Raw genomic sequence first — 22,383 nt, forward strand, 5'->3', positions numbered from 1 at the left:
AACTCTTTCCTTTCTTATTTCTTTTTATAGCTTGTCTTCTCTATCTAGTCAGAAGAGATTTGAGAATTTTACCCTCTTTAACCACAATTTGAGAGGTTCTGACTATGCTTAGGAAGCAGAGCTGAATAGTCAGGTCCTTAGCTTTGCCTCATTTCCCTGCTGCTACTGCTGCTAAGTCGCTTCAGTCGTGTCCGACTCTGTACAACCCCCTAGATGGCAGCCCACCAGGCTCCCCCGTACCTGGGATTCTCCAGGCAAGAACACTGGAGTGGATTGCCATTTCCTTCTCCAATGCATGAAAGTGAACAGTGAAAGGGAAGTCGCTCAGTCGTGTCCGACTCGTCGCAACCCCATGGACTGCAGCCCACCAGGCTCCTCTGTCCATGGGATTTTCCAGGCAAGAGTATGGAGTGGGGTGCCATTGCCTTCTCCACTCATTTCCCTAGAACAGTAATTTTCACACTTCGGCTGCCTTAAAATTACCTGGGGAGCTTCTTATAAGACAGACTGCTGGGCCCCGCCCCTAGAGTTCCCATTCAGTAGGCCTGGTTCCTTCAGGGAATGTGGGTCTTCAGCAAGTCCTCAGATGACAACTGCTGCTGGCATGGGTTCTCTGCAAACCCAGAAGATAGCTACAGGCCCCATGTTCCAAGGGAAAAAAAATGCAGATTTGCCAGGGAGCTTGGCCCTGAGGCCTGGAGCCAAAGAAGAGAAAGAGATGCGGGCTGGGAGGAGGGTGACAAATGGGAGTCTGACAGAGATCAGAGCAGGGACCGGCCCCTCCAGAGAAGGTCGCTCTAGCTTTTCCTTTTCTTTCTCCCTTTCCACTTGAAATGAAGCACTGCCCCCCCCTCCCAGCCCCTCTGCCCTCACTCCCACCCCTGGGAAGTCATCAGAATCAGGGGAGAATAGCCCCAGGCTGAAATTCTGAAGTTCTCCCAGGCAGAGGGAGGGAAAGGAGCCCTAGGGGGAGGACCTCCAAAGCCCAGGACTCACAAGCCCAGAGGGGAGCAGAATGGACTCCATTCCAGACTGGTTTGTTGGGGCATGTTCGTGGTGGGTGGGGGACTGACTATGGAAGTGGGAGCTTGCCAGTGGCTGTGCTTGTGTTTGCCAAGACCCCCATGTGATGCAATGGAAAGTGAGGTGGGAGATGAAGAAGAATAGCTAACTTTTATTTAGTACTTAAGTAAGCATCCCTGGTGACTCAAAAGGGTAAAGTGTCTGCCTGCAATGCGGGAGAACTGGGTTCGATCCCTAGGTCAGGAAGATCCCCTGGAGAAGGAAATGGCAACCCACTCCAGTATTCTTGCCTGTAAAACCCATGGATGGAGAAGCCTGGTAGGCTACAGTCCATGGCGTCGCAAAGAGTCAGACATGACTGAGCAACTTCACTTTAAGTAAGCATCAAGCCCTGAGTAAGCACCTGAAGTAGGTATTATCCCCATTCTAAGATAGTAGATGCTTCCCAGTTACACAAGCACCTGCCCCAGCTGACACCTCATATCAGATCCTGCTCTCTGCACTGTCATGACCACTTGGTCCCTGCACCCCTACAAGCCATGAGACTTTGACCAAATCAATTTTTCTGAGTCCCAGTGTCTCTGCCAGTGTTAAAAAAAAAAAAAAAAAAGTCAATATTGAGTGCTTCCAAAAGGATTTTAAGACACAGATAAAACAGCAAGGTGAAATAATGAGGTGAGATGCAGGGAGCTGTGCTGTGTATATCTCAGCCCTCCACCTAACAGTTAGTAGCAATGACCCCACCAATGGCCTCTAACATTCACTTAGAGGTCTTACATTTGGTTCTGGGCATCACCGGGTTAATATTTCATCTTGTTTTAAATAAAACCATTACTCAACAGTGTAACTAATGTTTTATTATTCCTAATTCCAAGACCATTACACCATGGAGCCAGAGTTTAAAAAGAATTTAATTGAAGACCAAAACATGCCCAGTAGCATTGCCTATCTTATAAATAATTCCTGTTCCAAATCCTAACTTGGTGCAGCTTTTTTGGTATATTTCAGTTTTCAGTGTGTGATATAAAATGTTTTCATGGTATCTCCGTGCAGAATCCTGAAACATTCAGAAAAGTATTAACAACAGTAATTATCCTTCTCACTTTTGTAGCACCAAATGATAGGCTGAACGACCACTCATGTCTTTTTGTTATAGATGAGGAAACAGGCCCAGGCAAGCAACATGGATTGCTCAGGCTCTTAGATTTGAATCCATCCATTCAGGTAGCATGCGTGCAAACCCAATGTTCTTTGTTTTACCCATGCTACTTCCACAGAACATTTGAGAAAAGAACATGCTACCCCACCCAACACCATCAGCGAGGCTGTCTTTTCATCTGAGTGTGTACAGCCATCCATAGGGAAATGCCCTCTTAGAACCAACACCCATTCCAACCCCCAGCTGCTAATTTTATGAAGATTTCTCAGGCCCTGGGAATGACTTCGGGCGGCTTTGATCAATAAGCTATGTCCTGGAGCTTTGTCGGTTGTGTTCTCTGTAAGTGTCTCTGGGGAGCTGTATGGTTTCCCAGAGTCCCAGGAGTTTCCTGCTAAGACCATGAAGAAGGAATTCATAGGGCCTGGACTCCATCTCAGGCCTGTCCATGCTGATCACGCTCGGCCATCTCTCCAATGGACTCTGCACTCTGTGTTTAGTGCCTATGGAAACGACAACAGAGGATAAGACCCCCTCCGGACAGGGGAACCTTGCAGATTGTATCCAGGTTACTCATCGCCTAAGAGAACACACACACTAATCACCCCTTCCTCCAGACAGGCCATAAATTTTTCTGTACCTGTCGGAGTGTAACCTAGTGCTTATTGATCACTGGCTAATTGTTTAACTGTCTGAGCACATGGCACATGAGTGATGGGGTTATTAGGATTGTATTTACCCTTCGTTAGTTTATGTAAGTCTCAAGGAATATGGGGCGGTGGGTTTGGACACATACACATGGGGTATAAAAGATTTTCACAAATGCTGGACGGGGTCCTTGGCTAAGAGAAGACTCTGCCTTGGGCCCGCCGGTGTAATAAACTGCACTCCACTGTCTGCATTGTCCTTCTGAGTGAGTTTGTTTCCGGAACGTGTGGCTACAACAACAACTGTCCTGCAAAAAGTCTAGAATGACTCTCAAGTGACTTAAGTTTTTTCTCTCAGGACTATGAGCATGAGGCATTTCCCGGACTGTGTACTCATATGTCCTCTATTTTCTTGATAGACAGCAGAATCTTGTCTCTCTTGTGGTTAAGATTAGAGACTCTGGATTAGTGTGAATGTCGCTTTGTTGCTTGTTGAGTATATGACACTGGAAAACTTAAATTTTTCTGAGCCTTGGTCTCCAAGTCTGTATAATGCAAATCATAATGATGCTTAACTCAGAAGTTTGTTGGCATAAACTAAGTGCTTGATATATGTATGCTCTCATTTTAATTATGCCTTTCTTTGCATTCAAAATAATAGAGACTTTTGCTTCCATGAGAATATCTTTTTGAAACAAGAGAAGGGTAAAGACCTTTCCAGATACACAACTTTAAAGAACTGGAGGATAAATCCATTAAAAATATGTAATAGAGATATGTTGGGGGGGGGGGAAATCAATGAAATCAAGAGCAGCCTCTTTGAGGAGGTGATAAAATTGACAAACTTCTGTAATAACTGATCAGCACAAAAACAGAGAAGATACAAATTACCAAATTCAGAAATAAAAAAGGTGACATTACTAAAGATTTTATAAGTATTAAAAGTACAATAAAGCAATACTACAACACTGTTATGCCATTAAGCAGAAAGCAACACAATATTGTTAAGTAATTAACTTCCAATTAAAAATAAATTTTAAAAAAGAATAGATAAAAAGTACAAATTCCTTGAAAAACACAAAAATTTACTCAAGATGAAACAGATAACTTGTACAAACTTTTATCTGTTAAATAAATGGAATTTGTAGTTAAAATTATCTCCCCACAGAGAAGAAGGGGGGAAACTCAAGCCTGTATAACTTCATTGTATTAAGAAATGCTTAAGAAAGAAAGGATGCCAATTCTATGCAAACTCTTTCAGAAAATTGAAGAGAAGGGAATGCCTCTCAACTCATTCTTTGAAGTCAGTGTTTTCCTGATACCAAAATCATATTAAAATGCTACAAGAAAATGTCATACCAATATGCCTCAAAACCATATGTAAAAAATTATTAACAAAATTTTATAAAATTGAATTCAACAATACACAAAAAGATTAATATATCATAACCAAGTAGAATTAACACAAGATTAACTTTCTGGAAAAGTCAAGAAAATAAATCAATGTAATTTACCATATTTTTAATGTGGTAAACTTTTAACACTGACATTTTAAATATTAACAAATGAAAAATCATATGATCATGTCAATAGAAGTAGAAAATGGAATTCCCTGGGGGTCCAGTGGTTAGGACTCTGTGCTTCCACTGCCTGGTCAGGGAACTGAGATCCCACGAGCCGTGTGGCATGGCCAAAATAAATAAATAAATAAAGGCAGAAAAAATAATTGATAAAATCCAACAGCCATTCCTGGTATATATTCTCAGCAAACTAGGAATAGATAGGAACTTCCTCAATCTGATAAAGGACGGCTACAAAAATCCCACAGTTAGCAACTAACGTAATGGCAAAGACTGAGTGCTTTCTCCATAAGATCAAGAATAAAACTTTTATGTTCAGTCTCCACTTCTATGCAATATTACACTTTTGGTTCCAGCCAGTGCAACAAAGCAAGGAAAAGAAAAGAAGTAAAACTGTCTTTATTCTTTTGATGATATGATCATCTATGTAAAAAATCTGATGGGATCTTAAAAAAAGCTATTATAACTAAAATGTAAATTCAGTAAGATTGCAGAAGACAGAAAGAAATCACTTCTATTTCTCTATTAGCAATAAGCAATCAGAAATCAAAATAAAAATGTCATATGCAATGAAGTAAAAATTTATGAAAGACCTAGAGATAAATATGACAATAGGTAGATAAGAACTATTCACTATAAACAGCAAATCATTACTGAGAGAAATTTTAAAGAACTTTATAAGTGAAGAGGTATATGGTATTCACTTAAGAATACTGAATGTTTGGGAGGAGCTAAGATGGTGGAGGAATAGGACAGAGAGACCACTTTCTCCCCTACAAATTCATCAAAAGAACATTTGAACGCTGAGCAAACACCACAAAACAACTTCTGATCGCTAGCAGAGGACATCAGGAGTCCAGAAAAGCAGCCCATTGTCTTTGAAAGGAGGTCAATAAAAGTTTCTTGGATGAAAAAAAAAAAAAAGAATACTGAATGTTCTTAATATGAACACTTAATTATTCTTAAGATATCAATTCTTCCCCAAACTGATGTATAGATTCAACAAAATTCCAATCAAAATCACAGCAGGCTTTCTGGTAGGAATTAACAAACTGTTTCTAAAACAACTTTGAAAAAGAACAATGCAGGAGAGCTAACACTACATATTTCTAGATTTTTCTAAAGCTACAGTAATTAAGACAATGTGGTACTGGCATAAAGATCCACAAATAGATGTACAGAACAGATTGAGAAACCAGATACAAATCCACACTGAAGGACAACTGACAAAGGTGTAAAAGCAAATCAGTGGAGAAAGGATTGTCCTTTTAACAAGTGATGCTGAAACAGTTGGACATCTATTTGCTAAAAAATGAGCTTCAATTCAAATCTTGTGCAATATACAAAAATCAGCTGCATATGGATCATAGACCTAAATGTAAATCACAGTATCATAGACCTAAAGTGAATCTAAATCTAAAAATTTTAGAAGAAAATACAGGGAATAAAAAAATAAAATACTGGAAAAACTATTGTGACCTTGGTGTTATAGACTGAACATTTGTATCCCTCAAAATTCGTATGTCGAAGCCCTATACCTCAATGAGATAGTTTGGAGGTGGAAACTGCGAAGTAATTAAGCTTGGAGGAGATCATGAGGGTGGTGCCCATGATTAGATTAGCGTCCTTATAAGAAAAGACACCCTCTCCTTCTCCCATGTGAGGACACCACAAGAAGGCAGTCTGCAAACCAGGAAAAGGGCTCTCGCCAGAAACCCAATCTGTGGCATTTTGCTTTTGGGCTTCACAGCCTCCAAACTGAAAAATAAATGTCTGTTGTTTAAACCCCCAGTACATGGTATTTTATTATTGTGAATACTTGGGTTAAGCAAAGATTTCCTTGATACAACACCAAAAGCATGATCTATAGAAGAAAAAAATTGATCTTTACTTCATCAAAATTAAAAACTTTTCCTCTGCAAAAAACATTAAAATAATGAAAAGACAAGTCATGAATAAGGGAGAAATATTTGCAAATTATGCATCTGATATACAGTGGTATGCTTAGACTCTTCATCATGTAGGACTCTTTATGACCCCATGGACTGTAGCCAGCCAGGCTCCTCTGTCCATGGGATTCGCCAGGAAAGGATCCTGGGGTGGGTTGTCATTTCCCCATCCAGGGGATCTTCCTGACACAGGGAGCAAACCCATGGCTCTTGTGTCTCCTGCATTGGCAGGCAAATTCTTTACCACTAGTGCCACCTAGGAAGTCCGATATACAGTGGACTCATATATAAATAAATCAATAATTAGGTAAAAACACAATTTAAAAACAGGCAAAAGGTTTGAACAATTTACCAAAAATGATACATGAATGAAAACACTTTAAAATGCTCAAAATTATTAATCATTAGGGGAATGCAAATTAAAATCCAATGAGATACCTCTACATATATATGATAAAGGTTTAAATTTTTCAAAAATCAAACTTACCAAGTTTGGGCAAAAGTATGGCACAACTGGAATGCTCTTCACTATGGTGGTAATGTAAAATTGTACAACCACTTTGGAGACATGTTTGGTAGTGTATTAAAACATTAGACATACACCTACTATCTGACCTAGCCATCCCATTCTAGAGATGGACCAAATAAAAATGGAAGCATCTTTCCAAACAAAGACACATATATGACTGTTCACAGAAGCTCTATTTGTAATAGCTGAAACCTGGTAATAATCCAGGTGTCCATGAACAGATGAACAAGCAAATCATGGCATATGAACTAATTACGTGTGTAACAACATGAGGGAATCTCAAAATAATTATGCTAAGTGAGAGAAGCCAGACAAAAATGAGTATATGCTGTATGATTCCGTTGGCTTAAATCTCTAGAAAGTGCAAATGAACCTGTAATGACAGAAAAATAATCAATTCTTTGCTAAGGAAGCAGGAGCAAAGTTAAGTGGGTAATTCTGAGTAAGAGCATTTCCTTTTCTCTGTTTCCTATTCTCTAACAATATCTCATTGTGGAGGTTGAAGTAAATAATGCATATCACACCTGGAAAGAGCTAAGTCTCAGTAGTATTACTCATTCTGGGTAATCCTTTCATCACTGAGTCTTACTTCAATTTTTGCCATTACTGTAGCTCTTATTTTTCTTTTGGCCTCTTGAAATCCTACTCATCTTTTCAGGCCCATCCTGAAGGCCACTTTCTTTGTATACCTATCATGGTCCTTACTCTTACTTTCTAATTATATTAATAAAAATTACTGTTGGTTGAATCTCTACAGAGGGCCAGGAGCTTTGCAGGTGATTTATAAACATATTACCAAGGATTGACTTCCCTCATAGATCAGTTGGTAAAGAGTCCGCCTGTAATGCAGGAGACCCAGGTTTGATTCCTGGGTCAGGAAGACCCGCTGGAGAAGGGATAGGCTACCCACTCCGGTATTCTGGCCTGGAGAAATCCGTGAGAGTCGGATACCACTATGCGAATTTAACTTTCACTTCACCAAGGATTAATCACCAGTTCTACAAATACCTAGATACAAGAAAATTTTATACATTTCTCCAGAGAAGATCGATTTTCCTTAGAAGCCCAAAGGTATCACTCCTTTAAAAGACTTTAAGAACAACTGTGTCCTTGAAACAAGATGTAAAAAAAAGGGCCATCATTTCTCCCATCTTGTGGGGAAAAACAAAACAACCAAGGCCCGGAGAGTTACCACAGCTAACCCAAAAACCCTCCCTGTCCTGATGAGTGCAGCGTTGAGTATCACGTTCTGCTCAACTATCAGGGTCTGCTGGCATGTCTTCAGAAGAGTCACGCTTGTTCACAGTCCTAAATGGGTAAAGACACACACAGAGCTCTGCGCCCCTTCCTGCTTCAGCCCCTTCCTGCTTCAGCCCCTTCACCTAAGGCCCGAAAATATTTTGAAGCCCCCCATTTTAAAATCATTACCTGAGGGGTGGCCAGCTTTCTTGCAATGCTTTTTTGTGAAATATTTTTGGTCTTAAAATCCTGCTTTTAAAAGGTCATTATGGTTCAGGTTCACTGTTTTGTGACAATTTAAATTAGTATTGCGGTTTGGCCAGAGAACGCTGATGGCCCCAAGGCCCATGTGCTCCAAATGCCCCCGGGCTTCAGCCAAGCTGCGCTCTGGGATGGGTCTGGCCAGGAGGTCGGCTCAGCTCTTTTCCAAACAGCGTTCTGCTGAGTTTTTCCTAGCCTGGGAGCGGCTGAGAATCAGGCAGCCTGGGTTTGTTAGGTATTGTAGTTCCAGATTATCCTCCAATCTCTCGCGAACTCATTACTGTTCTCAAATATGAATTTAAAGACAAAACAAAACGCTATCTGATCATGTCATTCTCCATTTAAAAATCTTGCCTTTCTGCGGCCTAAAATGTCAGCGTTCCTCAACCCTTTCAAGATTTTGGATGGGATCAAGTCTGCGAGCTGTGGCAGAAATTTGAATTTTTCAAGCTCCCCACATGACTCTCTCATTTACCCAGAGTTGAGAAAATCCCCAGCCTGCCTAGTAGATTTTCCGCATCTAGTGTGGCATGCAAGGCTCCTTACACCCTGACCCCCACTCACCCCCTTCCACTCTTCCTCCATCTCAGTAAGTGGCAACAACACAAACTTGAGTCAGAATTCTGGGAGATGTCTTTGCTGTATTCCTCTCCCTCAATTCCTCACTCTCAATTCACGGCCAGGTTCAGACTTTTCTGAAAGACAAAATATATTTTGTCTTTATCCTCTGGGTTCCATGTTCACCACCACCAGTCCGATCCATCCAGGCATTCTCTCTCCTAATCTGGGCTTTATTCACAAAAATATAAATAAATAAACATTATATTTTAGTGTTGCATTGCTATAAAGATAACTGGATTCTTTATTATATATCTGTTATTATTTTATTTTTTAATTCTGATTTTAAAAGAAATTAAAACATTTTCATGGGCCCCAGACTCTGTGCCCAGAGTGCCTGATGGTCCTAAGTACTGCAACAGGCTCCAAACTGGCCTCCAAATCCATTTTCCTCACGACACCCAGAGTCCTCCTTTACCCTTAATTAAAGTCCCCTGCTTAAACAGTCCTGATCAGTCACTGAAAGTTTTGCTTATTATAAATATGAATAAAGCCTCTCACCACATCCTCCACACAAGTAACTAGTTATTTGTGATTTATTTCCTACCACTTTTTTCAGCTGTATATGGAAAATAAATGCAAAATATCTATGATATGAGCAAAATATGTATTGTGTGTTGAACCTATTGCTTTTTCATTAAATAAATAGTATCCTAATGCACATACCATTCTTCAACCTGCCCATTTCACTCAACAGTAAATCTTCGAGATAAATCCAGGTTGATACATATATCAGTAGATCTTTCATATCTCTTCTTATTGTTGCTTTGTGTTCCATAGTATGACTATATTATATTTAGCCATTACTCCACTGAAGCCCGTTTTTCACCTTGACAAATAATGCTACAATAAATATGTTCGCAAATGGAAGTTTCTCTAAGACAGATATCTTGAGGTAAGATTATTAGTTTGTAGGATATGCCTCTTTTTATTTTGTTAATATCCCCAGATTGTATCCCTAGTAGCCAGGCCACTTTATGTTCTGACAAGCATGATACACGTGTACTTGAAAGTGTTGAAATTGTTAGTCGCTCAGCCATGTCCAATTCTCTGCAATCCCATGGACTATACAGTCCATGGAATTCTCCAGGCAAGAATACTGGAGTGGGTTGCCATTTCCTTCTCCAGGGGATCTTCCCAAACCAGGGACTGAACCTAGGTCTCCTGCACTGCAGGTAGGTTCTTTACCCTCTGAGACACCAAGGTTCTAGTGTGTTTATTTTTCCACAATTTCACCAATGCTAACCAGCTCCAACATCCTCCAGTAACTCTTTCTGAAAGGGCCGGCAAATGGTAGGCTTTGTAGAGTCTGAAAATGTCTTCATTATTTCAGCTTCACTTTCATAATCCTTCAGCTAGTAAAAAATGATAAATTTAAAGATATTTTCTTTTTTCACATTTGGATAGTCTCTATTTCCCTTTTGTTTCCACGTAGCTGGTAAAAATGTCTGAATGATAATCTAATTTCATTTTTTTCTCTTAAAAATTGGTAATTTTAAGATTCTAATTTTATTCTTAATACATTGACCTTTCATGACAAGGAATCTAGGTCTAATTTTATGTAAATATCTCACTTGGGCCTTGGTAGATCTTTTCAGTCTGAGAATTCTTGTCTTTTCTCAATTCTTGGCCAATTCTAAGGCCAATATATCATCAAAGTTTGTTTCACATTCCCCCTCTTTATTTCATTTTTAAAGAAAATTCTATTAGACATATGTAAGAACTTCAGAATCTATATCCCTTTATTTTTTTCTATACTTCTGATCTCTTTATCTGAGAGAATTCTTCAGCTTGAATTTTCAAATCATTAATTAATTTTTCATTTGTAGCCATTCAGCTATTTATACTTACAATTGCATCTTACTTTTTAATTTCAATAAACATTTAATAAATGTAAAATTGTTACTTTAATTTCATTAATTGTCCAGTTGCTTCTTTTTTGCATTTCAACCTGTTCTTTCAAATCTTTCTCCTTGTCTCATAGATGATATCCCCTCCTTTAACTTGCTGGAGACAGTTTATTTTAAAATCCTGTTCTTGTGATTCTATTAACTCTATTTCCTTCCATGAAATCCTTTTCTTACTGAGTTTAGTGTCACTTTTCCATATACAGGCTTTGACTCTTGTTTGGCAATTTTTCTGTGTTGGTGATTCTTGCTCCTTTCCCACTGACTTTGCATACAGTCTTGTCAGCCCCAGCGGGACTATGAAGACCCACCACAAGGTCAGGATGGGTTCCCACTGTGGGAAACTCACTGCCACAACTTCTCATCCACCACCCTCCTTTAATGGACTTTCCCACTTCCTCATCCACGGGTCATTCCTTTTCTTGATTCTGAGTGCAGCTGTTCACATTTCTATATCTTTATTATTTCCATGAACTGGGTTATAAAAATGGGGAGTTTCCACACATGTGATGTCCAAGTAGGGTAGTCCATCGTTGAGAAATCACCAGCTCTTCACTAACAAACTTGTACTCATCCTATTGATTTTAAATAACAGTTCACCATGACTTTGCTGACCACTGTGCATAAATTAGGCCCTTCTATTATCCTCTCTCATAGTCGTGTGTAGCATTCATCATAATTTATAATTATAGACTTAATTGTGTGTTTACCTGTCCTGATATCTTTCTAAAAATTTATTTAGACATCTATGTATTCAATGAGCATTTCTTGAGTTGAAAGTACAAAGGATGTTGTTCAGAACCTCAGATTATTGTGATGAAAGAATGACTCAAGTCAACAAAAAAATTGCTCTATAATTTGACAAAATGCAATTTAAAGTGTAATTTAGAGGGAGGAGCCAAGATGGCGGAGGAGTAGGACGGAGAGACCACTTTCTCTCCTAGAAATTCATCAAAAAAATAACTGAACGCAGAGCAAACTTCACAAAACAACTTCTGATCGCTAGCTGAGGTCATCAGGCGCCCAGAAAAGCAGCCCATTGTCTTCGAAAGGAGTGCTGTATAGTTGGAGAAGTCCTGAGACTACAGGAAGAATAAAACTGAAATCCAGAAGCAGGAGACTTAAGCCCAAAACCTGAGAACACCAGAAAACTCCTGACTACATGGATCTTTAAGTAATAAGTGACCGTACAAAAGCCTCCATACCTGCACCGAAACCAACCACCACCCAAGAGCCAATAAGTTTTAGAGCACGACATACCACGCAAATTCTCCAGCAACGCAGGAACATTGCCCTGAACGTCAACATACAGACAGCCCAAGGTCACACCTAACACATAGACCCATCTCAAAACTCATTACTGGGCACTCCATTGCTATCCAAAGAGAAGAAATCAAGATCTGCACACCAGAACACTGACGCAAGCTTCGCTAATCAGGAAACCTTGACAAGCCAATCGTCTAACCCCACCCACTGGGTAAAACCTCCACAATAAAAAGGAACCACAGACCTGCAGAATACAGAAAGCCCACTCCAGACACAGCAATCTAAACAAGATGAAAAGGCAGAGAAATACCCAACAGGTAAAGGAACATGAAAAAAGCCCACCAAGTCAAACAAAAGAGGAGGAGATAGGGAATCTACCTGAAAAAGAATTTAGAATAATGATAATAAAAATGATCCAAAATCTTGAAAGCAAAATGGAGGTACAGATAAATAGCCTGGAGACAAAGATTGAAAAGATGCAAGAAATGTTTAATAAAGATCTAGAAGAAATAAAAAAGAGTCAATTAAAAATGAATAATGCAATGAATGAGATCAAAAACACTCTGGAGGGAACCAAGAGTAGAATAACAGAGACAGAAGATAGGATAAGTGAGGTAGAAGATAAAATGGTGGAAATAAATGAAGCAGAGAGGAAAAAAGAAAAAAGGATCAAAAGAAATGAGGACAACCTCAGGGACCTCTGGGACAATGTGAAACGCCCCAACATTCGAATCATAGGAGTCCCAGAAGAAGAAGACAAAAAGAAAGGCCATGAGAAAATACTCGAGGAGATAATAACTGAGAACTTCCCTAAAATGGGGAAGGAAATAGCCACCCAAGTCCAGGAAACCCAGAGAGTCCCAAACAGGATAAACCCAAGGCGAAACACCCCAAGACACATATTAATCAAATTAACAAAGATCAAACACAAAGAACAAATACTAAAAGCAGCAAGGGAGAAACAACAAATAACACACAAAGGGATTCCTATAAGGATAACAGCTGATCTATCAATAGAAACCCTCCAGGCCAGAAGGGAATGGCAGGACATACTGAAAGTAATGAAAGAGAATAACCTACAACCTAGATTACTGTAGCCAGCAAGGATCTCATTCAGATATGAAGGAGAATTCAAAAGCTTTACAGACAAGCAAAAGCTGAGAGAATTCAGCACCACCAAACCAGCTCTTCAACAAATGTTAAAGGATCTTCTCTAGACAGGAAATGCAGAAAGGTTGTATAAACGTGAACCCAAAACAACAAAGTAAATGACAACGGGACCACACCTATCAATAATTACCTTAAATGTAAATGGGTTGAATGCCCCAACCAAAAGACAAAGATTGGCTGAATGGATACAAAAACAAGACCCCTATATATGCTGTCTACAAGAGACCCACCTCAAAACAAGGGACACATACAGACTGAAAGTGAAGGGCTGGAAAAAAATATTTCACGCAAACGGAGACCAAAAGAAAGCAGGAGTCGCAATACTCATATCAGATAAAATAGACTTCCAAATAAAGGATGTGAAAAGAGACAAAGAAGGACACTACATAATGATCAAAGGATCAATCCAAGAAGAAGATATAACAATTATAAATATATATGCACCCAACATAGGAGCACCGCAATATGTACGGCAAACACTAACGAGTATGAAAGAGGAAATTAATAGTAACACAATAATAGTGGGAGACTTTAATACCCCACTCACAACCATGGATAGATCAACTAAACAGAAAATCAACAAGGAAACACAAACCTTAAACGATACAATGGACCAGCTAGACCTAATTGATATCTATAGGACATTTCACCCCAAAACAATCAACTTCACCTTTTTCTCAAGTGCACACGGAACCTTCTCCAGAATAGATCACATCCTGGGCCATAAATCTGGTCTTGGAAAATTCAAAAAAATTGAAATCATTCCAGTCATCTTTTCTGACCACAGTGCAGTAAGATTAGATCTCAATTACAGGAAAAAAATTGTTAAAAATTCCAACATATGGAGGCTAAATAACACGCTTCTGAATAACCAACAAATCATAGAAGAAATCAAAAAAGAAATCAAAGTATGTATAGAAATAAATGAAAATGAAAACACAACAACCCAAAACCTATGGGACACTGTAAAAGCAGTGCTAAGGGGAAGGTTCATAGCATTACAGGCACACATCAAGAAACAAGAAAAAAGCCAAATAAATAACCTAACTCTACACCTAAAACAATTAGAGAAGGAAGAAATGAAGAACCCCAGGGTTAGCAGAAGGAAAGAAATCTTAAAAATTAGGGCAGAAATAAATGCAAAAGAAACTAAAGAGACCATAGCAAAAATCAACAAAGCTAAAAGCTGGTTTTTTGAAAAAATAAACAAAATTGACAAACCATTAGCAAGACTCATTAAGAAACAAAGAGAGAAGAACCAAATTAACAAAATAAGAAATGAAAAGGGTGAGATCACAACAGACAACACTGAAATACAAAGGATCATAAGAGACTACTACCAGCAGCTCTATGCCAATAAAATGGACAACTTGGATGAAATGGACAAATTCTTAGAAAAGTATAACTTTCCAAAACTGAACCAGGAAGAAATAGAAGATCTTAACAGAGTCATCACAAGCAAGGAAATCGAAACTGTAATCAGAAATCTTCCAGCAAACAAAAGCCCAGGACCAGATGGCTTCACAGCTGAATTCTACCAAAAATTTAGAGAAGAGCTAACACCTATCTTACTCAAACTCTTCCAGAAAATTGCAGAAGAAGGTAAACTTCCAAACTCATTCTATGAGGCCACCATCACCCTAATTCCAAAACCAGACAAAGATGCCACAAAAAAAGAAAACTACAGGCCAATATCACTGATGAACATAGATGCAAAAATCCTTAACAAAATTCTAGCAAACAGAATCCAACAACATATTAAAAAAATCATACACCATGACCAAGTGGGCTTTATCCCAGGAATGCAAGGATTCTTTAATATCCGCAAATCGATCAACGTAATACACCACATTAACAAATTGAAAGATAAAAAACATATGATTATCTCAATAGATGCAGAGAAAGCCTTTGACAAAATTCAACACTCATTTATGATTAAAACTCTCCAGAAAGCAGGAATAGAAGGAACATACCTCAACATAATAAAAGCTATATATGACAAACCCACAGCAAGCATCACCCTCAATGGTGAAAAATTGAAAGCATTTCCTCTGAAATCAGGAACAAGACAAGGATGCCCACTCTCACCACTACTATTCAACATAGTGTTGGAAGTTTTGGCCACAGCAATCAGAGCAGAAAAAGACATAAAAGGAATCCAGATAGGAAAAGAAGAAGTGAAACTCTCGCTGTTTGCAGATGACATGATCCTCTACATAGAAAACCCTAAAGACTCTACCAGAAAATTACTAGAGCTAATTAATGAATATAGTAAAGTTGCAGGATATAAAATTAACACACAGAAATCCCTTGCATTCCTATACACTAACAATGAAAAAACAGAAAGAGAAATTAAGGAAACAATACCATTCACCATTGCAACAAAAAGAATAAAATACTTAGGAGTATATCTACCTAAAGAAACAAAAGACCTATACATAGAAAACTATAAAACACTGATGAAAGAAATCAAAGAGGACACAAACAGTTGGAGAAACATACCGTGTTCATGGATTGGAAGAATCAATATTGTCAAAATGGCTATTCTACCCAAAGCAATCTATAGATTCAATGCAATCCCTATCAAGCTACCAACGGTATTTTTCACAGAACTAGAACAAATAATTTCACAATTTGTATGGAAATACAAAAAACCTCGAATAGCCAAAGTAATCTTGAGAAAGAAGAATGGAACTGGAGGAATCAACCTGCCTGACTTCAGACTCTACTACAAAGCCACAGTCATCAAGACAGTATGGTACTGGCACAAAGACAGAAATATAGATCAATGGAACAGAATAGAAAGCCCAGAGATAAATCCACGAACCTATGGACAGCTTATCTTTGACAAAGGAGGCAAGGATATACAATGGAAAAAAGACAATCTCTTTAACAAGTGGTGCTGGGAAAACTGGTTAACCACTTGTAAAAGAATGAAACTAGAACACTTCCTAACACCATACACAAAAATAAACTCAAAATGGATTAAAGATCTAAATGTAAGACCAGAAACTATAAAACTCCTAGAGGAGAACATAGGCAAAACACTCTCCGACATAAATCACAGCAAGATCTTCTATGACCCACCTCCCAGAATATTGGAAATAAAAGCAAAAATAAACAAATGGGACCTAATGAAAATTAAAAGCTTTTGCACAACAAAGGAAACTATAAGTAAGGTGAAAAGACAGCCCTCAGATTGGGAGAAAATAATAACAAATGAGGAAACAGACAAAGGATTAATCTCAAAAATATACAAGCAACTCCTGAAGCTCAATTCCAGAAAAATAAACGACCCAATCAAAAAATGGGCCAAAGAACTAAACAGACATTTCTCCAAAGAAGACATACAGATGGCTAACAAACACATGAAAAGATGCTCAACATCACTCATCATCAGAGAAATGCAAATCAAAACCACAATGAGGTACCATTACACGCCAGTCAGGATGGCTGCTATCCAAAAGTCTACAAGCAATAAATGCTGGAGAGGGTGTGGAGAAAAGGGAACCCTCTTACACTGTTGGTGGGAATGCAAACTAGTACAGCCACTATGGAAAACAGTGTGGAGATTTCTTAAAAAACTGGAAATAGAACTGCCATATGACCCAGCAATACCACTTCTGGGCATACACACTGAGGAATCCAGATCTGAAAGAGACACGTGCACCCCAATGTTCATCGCAGCACTGTTTATAATAGCCAGGACATGGAAGCAACCTAGATGCCCATCAGCAGATGAATGGATAAGGAAGCTGTGGTACATATACACCATGGAATATTACTCAGCCGTTAAAAAGAATTCATTTGAATCAGTTCTAATGAGATGGATGAAACTGGAGCCCATTATACAGAGTGAAGTAAGTCAGAAAGATAAAGAACATTACAATATACTAACACATATATACGGAATTTAGATAGATGGTGGCGATAACCCTATATGCAAAACAGAAAAAGAGACACAGAAATACAGAACAGACTTTTGAACTCTGGGGGAGAACGTGAGGGTGGGATGTTTTGAAAGAACAGCATGTATATTATCTATGGTGAAACGGACCACCAGCCCAGGTGGGATACAAGAGTCAGGTGCTCGGGCCTGGTGCACTGGGAGGACCCTGAGGAGTCGGGTGGGGAGGGAGGTGGGAGGGGGGATCGGGATGGGGAATACATGTAACTATATGGCTGATTCATGTCAATGTATGACAAAACCCACTGAAATGTTGTAAAGTGATTGGCCTCCAACTAATAAAATAATATTAAAAAAATAAAAAAAAAATAAAAAAAAATAAAAAAAAAAAAAGAAGACATACAGGTGGCTAACAAACACATGAAAAGATGCTCAACATCACTCATTATCAGAGAAATGCAAATTAAAACCACAATGAGGTACCATTACACGCCAGTCAGGATGGCTGCTATCCAAAAGTCTACAAGCAATAAATGCTGGAGAGGGTGTGGAGAAAAGGGAACCTCTTACACTGTTGGTGGGAATGCAAACTAGTACAGCCACTATGGAGAACAGTGTGGAGATTCCTTAAAAAACTGGAAATAGAAGTGCCATATGACCCAGCAATCCCACTCCTGGGCAAACACACCGAGGAAACCAGTTCTGAAAGAGACACGTGTACCCCAATGTTCATGGCAGCACTGTTTATAATAGCCAGGACATGGAAGCAACCTAGATGCCCATCAGCAGACGAATGGATAAGGAAGCTGTGGTACATATACACTATGGAATATTACTCAGTCATTAAAAAGAATTCATTTGAATCAGTTCCAATGAGATGGATGAAACTGGAGCCCATTATACAGAGTGAAGTAAGCCAGAAAGATAAAGACTAATACAGTATACTAATGCATATATATGGAATTTAGAAAGATAGTAACGATAACCCTATATGCAAAACAGAAAAAGAGACACAGATGTACAGAACAGACTTTTGGACTCTGTGGGAGAAGGCGAGGGTGGGATGTTCTGAGAGAATAGCATTGAAACAAGTATACTATCAAGGGTGAAACAGATCACCAGCCCAGGTTGGATGCATGAGACAAGTGCTCAGGGCTGGTGCACTGGGAAGACCCAGAGGGATGGGATGGGGAGGTAGGTGGGAGGGGGGATCGGGATGGGGAACACATGTAAATCCATGGCTGATTCATGTCAATGTACGACATGGTTCATAAAAACCACTACAAGATTGTAAAGTAATTAGCTTTCAACTAACAAAAATAAATGAAAAAAAAAAAAAGAAAAAAAAAAAAAAAAAAAATAACAGTTCACCATGACTTTGCTGACCACTGTGCATAAATTAGGCCCTTCTATTATCCTCTCTCATAGTCGTGTGTAGCATTCATCATAATTTATAATTATAGACTTAATTGTGTGTTTACCTGTCCTGATATCTTTCTAAAAATTTATTTAGACATCTATGTATTCAATGAGCATTTCTTGAGTTGAAAGTACAAAGGATGTTGTTCAGAACCTCAGATTATTGTGATGAAAGAATGACTCAAGTCAACAAAAAAATTGCTCTATAATTTGACAAAATGCAATTTAAAGTGTAATTTAGAGGGAGGAGCCAAGATGGCGGAGGAGTAGGACGGAGAGACCACTTTCTCTCCTAGAAATTCATCAAAAAAATAACTGAACGCAGAGCAAACTTCACAAAACAACTTCTGATCGCTAGCTGAGGTCATCAGGCGCCCAGAAAAGCAGCCCATTGTCTTCGAAAGGAGTGCTGTATAGTTGGAGAAGTCCTGAGACTACAGGAAGAATAAAACTGAAATCCAGAAGCAGGAGACTTAAGCCCAAAACCTGAGAACACCAGAAAACTCCTGACTACATGGATCTTTAAGTAATAAGTGACCGTACAAAAGCCTCCATACCTGCACCGAAACCAACCACCACCCAAGAGCCAATAAGTTTTAGAGCACGACATACCACGCAAATTCTCCAGCAACGCAGGAACATTGCCCTGAACGTCAACATACAGACAGCCCAAGGTCACACCTAACACATAGACCCATCTCAAAACTCATTACTGGGCACTCCATTGCTATCCAAAGAGAAGAAATCAAGATCTGCACACCAGAACACTGACGCAAGCTTCGCTAATCAGGAAACCTTGACAAGCCAATCGTCTAACCCCACCCACTGGGTAAAACCTCCACAATAAAAAGGAACCACAGACCTGCAGAATACAGAAAGCCCACTCCAGACACAGCAATCTAAACAAGATGAAAAGGCAGAGAAATACCCAACAGGTAAAGGAACATGAAAAAAGCCCACCAAGTCAAACAAAAGAGGAGGAGATAGGGAATCTACCTGAAAAAGAATTTAGAATAATGATAATAAAAATGATCCAAAATCTTGAAAGCAAAATGGAGGTACAGATAAATAGCCTGGAGACAAAGATTGAAAAGATGCAAGAAATGTTTAATAAAGATCTAGAAGAAATAAAAAAGAGTCAATTAAAAATGAATAATGCAATGAATGAGATCAAAAACACTCTGGAGGGAACCAAGAGTAGAATAACAGAGACAGAAGATAGGATAAGTGAGGTAGAAGATAAAATGGTGGAAATAAATGAAGCAGAGAGGAAAAAAGAAAAAAGGATCAAAAGAAATGAGGACAACCTCAGGGACCTCTGGGACAATGTGAAACGCCCCAACATTCGAATCATAGGAGTCCCAGAAGAAGAAGACAAAAAGAAAGGCCATGAGAAAATACTCGAGGAGATAATAACTGAGAACTTCCCTAAAATGGGGAAGGAAATAGCCACCCAAGTCCAGGAAACCCAGAGAGTCCCAAACAGGATAAACCCAAGGCGAAACACCCCAAGACACATATTAATCAAATTAACAAAGATCAAACACAAAGAACAAATACTAAAAGCAGCAAGGGAGAAACAACAAATAACACACAAAGGGATTCCTATAAGGATAACAGCTGATCTATCAATAGAAACCCTCCAGGCCAGAAGGGAATGGCAGGACATACTGAAAGTAATGAAAGAGAATAACCTACAACCTAGATTACTGTAGCCAGCAAGGATCTCATTCAGATATGAAGGAGAATTCAAAAGCTTTACAGACAAGCAAAAGCTGAGAGAATTCAGCACCACCAAACCAGCTCTTCAACAAATGTTAAAGGATCTTCTCTAGACAGGAAATGCAGAAAGGTTGTATAAACGTGAACCCAAAACAACAAAGTAAATGACAACGGGACCACACCTATCAATAATTACCTTAAATGTAAATGGGTTGAATGCCCCAACCAAAAGACAAAGATTGGCTGAATGGATACAAAAACAAGACCCCTATATATGCTGTCTACAAGAGACCCACCTCAAAACAAGGGACACATACAGACTGAAAGTGAAGGGCTGGAAAAAAATATTTCACGCAAACGGAGACCAAAAGAAAGCAGGAGTCGCAATACTCATATCAGATAAAATAGACTTCCAAATAAAGGATGTGAAAAGAGACAAAGAAGGACACTACATAATGATCAAAGGATCAATCCAAGAAGAAGATATAACAATTATAAATATATATGCACCCAACATAGGAGCACCGCAATATGTACGGCAAACACTAACGAGTATGAAAGAGGAAATTAATAGTAACACAATAATAGTGGGAGACTTTAATACCCCACTCACAACCATGGATAGATCAACTAAACAGAAAATCAACAAGGAAACACAAACCTTAAACGATACAATGGACCAGCTAGACCTAATTGATATCTATAGGACATTTCACCCCAAAACAATCAACTTCACCTTTTTCTCAAGTGCACACGGAACCTTCTCCAGAATAGATCACATCCTGGGCCATAAATCTGGTCTTGGAAAATTCAAAAAAATTGAAATCATTCCAGTCATCTTTTCTGACCACAGTGCAGTAAGATTAGATCTCAATTACAGGAAAAAAATTGTTAAAAATTCCAACATATGGAGGCTAAATAACACGCTTCTGAATAACCAACAAATCATAGAAGAAATCAAAAAAGAAATCAAAGTATGTATAGAAATAAATGAAAATGAAAACACAACAACCCAAAACCTATGGGACACTGTAAAAGCAGTGCTAAGGGGAAGGTTCATAGCATTACAGGCACACATCAAGAAACAAGAAAAAAGCCAAATAAATAACCTAACTCTACACCTAAAGCAATTAGAGAAGGAAGAAATGAAGAACCCCAGGGTTAGCAGAAGGAAAGAAATCTTAAAAATTAGGGCAGAAATAAATGCGAAAGAAACTAAAGAGACCATAGCAAAAATCAACAAAGCTAAAAGCTGGTTTTTTGAAAAAATAAACAAAATTGACAAACCATTAGCAAGACTCATTAAGAAACAAAGAGAGAAGAACCAAATTAACAAAATAAGAAATGAAAAGGGTGAGATCACAACAGACAACACTGAAATCCAAAGGATCATAAGAGACTACTACCAGCAGCTCTATGCCAATAAAATGGACAACTTGGATGAAATGGACAAATTCTTAGAAAAGTATAACTTTCCAAAACTGAACCAGGAAGAAATAGAAGATCTTAACAGAGTCATCACAAGCAAGGAAATCGAAACTGTAATCAGAAATCTTCCAGCAAACAAAAGCCCAGGACCAGATGGCTTCACAGCTGAATTCTACCAAAAATTTAGAGAAGAGCTAACACCTATCTTACTCAAACTCTTCCGGAAAATTGCAGAAGAAGGTAAACTTCCAAACTCATTCTATGAGGCCACCATCACCCTAATTCCAAAACCAGACAAAGATGCCACAAAAAAAGAAAACTACAGGCCAATATCACTGATGAACATAGATGCAAAAATCCTTAACAAAATTCTAGCAAACAGAATCCAACAACATATTAAAAAAATCATACACCATGATCCCTTGCATTCCTATACACTAACAATGAAAAAACAGAAAGAGAAATTAAGGAAACAATACCATTCACCATTGCAACAAAAAGAATAAAATACTTAGGAGTATATCTACCTAAGGAAACAAAAGACCTATACATAGAAAACTAT

General features: G+C 38.6%; 1 long non-coding RNA gene across 2 annotated transcripts in view; it reads right to left on the reverse strand.

The window, feature by feature from the left end:
• Positions 1-1,706: 1,706 nt before the first annotated feature.
• LOC136173057 (uncharacterized) overlaps positions 1,707-22,383 on the reverse strand; it is a 30,497-nt gene continuing 9,820 nt past the window's right edge. The window contains exons 1-3 of one of the 2 annotated variants that reach the window (XR_010664168.1): positions 9,669-9,738; positions 8,949-9,079; positions 1,707-2,682 (exon numbers count right to left, since the gene is read on the reverse strand). This is a non-coding gene — a long non-coding RNA (uncharacterized lncRNA). Of the gene's footprint in view, positions 2,683-8,948; positions 9,080-9,668; positions 9,739-22,383 lie in introns of those variants that run through there. The other variant, XR_010664167.1, reaches the window with a different exon arrangement.

Source organism: Muntiacus reevesi, chromosome 8 (genome assembly GCF_963930625.1).
Source record: "Muntiacus reevesi chromosome 8, mMunRee1.1, whole genome shotgun sequence".
Taxonomy (NCBI): Eukaryota; Metazoa; Chordata; class Mammalia; order Artiodactyla; family Cervidae; genus Muntiacus; species Muntiacus reevesi.